Source organism: Colobus angolensis, unplaced genomic scaffold, assembly GCF_000951035.1.
Source record: "Colobus angolensis palliatus isolate OR3802 unplaced genomic scaffold, Cang.pa_1.0 Scaffold99, whole genome shotgun sequence".
Classification (NCBI taxonomy): domain Eukaryota; kingdom Metazoa; phylum Chordata; class Mammalia; order Primates; family Cercopithecidae; genus Colobus; species Colobus angolensis.
This window is the reverse complement of record NW_012123931.1, coordinates 2,757,042-2,758,362: the sequence shown is the minus strand read 5'-3', so window position 1 is coordinate 2,758,362 and position 1,321 is coordinate 2,757,042. Positions and strand designations below refer to the sequence as shown.

Here is a 1,321-nt window from a genome sequence, read left to right as displayed (position 1 = left end):
GGCACCCAGGCCTCACCTGGAGGGACCCCAGAGCAAGGAGCATGCAGCATGGCTCTTCTGTCACTGCCCTCTTTACTGACTCTCTCTTCTTCAGACACCCCTGCTCCAGTCCTTGCCACACACGCCCTGGGGTTGTCACCTCTCAGGGAAGCACTAGCCTGATGGTTTCTCAGGGACCCTGTATTTCTGCCATGACTCAGTCCCTAATTTGCTCTTTGAGTCTGGGCAAGCCACCTCTCCTCCTTGTGCTGGTGTTTCCGAAGGAGGTAGAGCATCAGAGGTCTCGGTTAGCTCTGAGAGTCTGAGATTTAAAGCCTCCTAGAATGTAAACTGAGGGCCAAGGGCTCCTGTCTGTCCTTTTCCATTCTATATCTGCTGTGAAGAACTGTACCTGGCTTGTATGTGCTCAGCAAATGTTTGTTGAATGAACGCACCTTTCTCAATCACAAGCTGGCAGAAGTATAGGCCTTTCTCAGACTCCATCTCTAGAGGTTTATGTTACTGTCCTTTTGAGAGAATCTAGATTCAGACTTTGAGTTCTGTGTCTGTGGGCAAAAACCAACAAAGACCCAAATCCTCTGTCCTTGCGAGCTTGAGGAGTGTTGACCAGTTCATGTTGCCATTGGGTCTGAGAATGTTGTCTTTAAAATTCATTCCTGGCCCCTGCCTACCGCTTCCTGGTCTGGGGAATAGAGTTAAGGGGGCCACCCTCAGTCACCTGAATTTGACTCTCCCCACAGAAACAACAGAAGAAACAAGTGGAACATCAGCTGGAAGAAGTAATGTGATTTCTTTGTTTGCTCACAACATGACTGCTGGGTTTGGGGGGCACTCAGATGTAGAGGCACTAGTCTCTTCTCACCCACCCCCAGCCTGGGGAAGAAGGCACATCCCTCAGGTTTCACCACATCCCCACAGGGTCCCTGATAACCTGGTCCCATGGGTGTGCCTGTGCTGGGGCTTCGGTGGCATGCTGGGGGCACGTCTCTTGCTGTGCCATCTCTGCCTTCCTGTGGTAAGAGCCCTGTCTTCCTCTTCCTACAGGAAAAGAAAGCAAACAAGGAAATAAACAAAGCACAAACGGAGCAGTTAGAGGTGAGTGGAGGGTGGGGAGTTTTCTCCTATCCTCCGGAGAATGTTTCTTTCCTTCTCTTTCAGCACTTGCTTGGCTTTTGTCCCAAACATTCAATTTCAGACAATCAACATCCTCACGCTAGAAAAGTCAGACGTGAAGACCACCCTTTACCATACTAAACGTGCCGCCAGACACTTCGAAGGTGGGAATCAGGGCACCCCATCATCCTTCAACCTGGCACTTTGA

At 50.3% G+C, this 1,321-nt stretch overlaps 1 pseudogene; it reads left to right on the top strand.

The window, feature by feature from the left end:
* Positions 1–1,321, top strand: part of LOC105505210 — a 21,613-nt pseudogene that overhangs the window by 3,577 nt on the left and 16,715 nt on the right.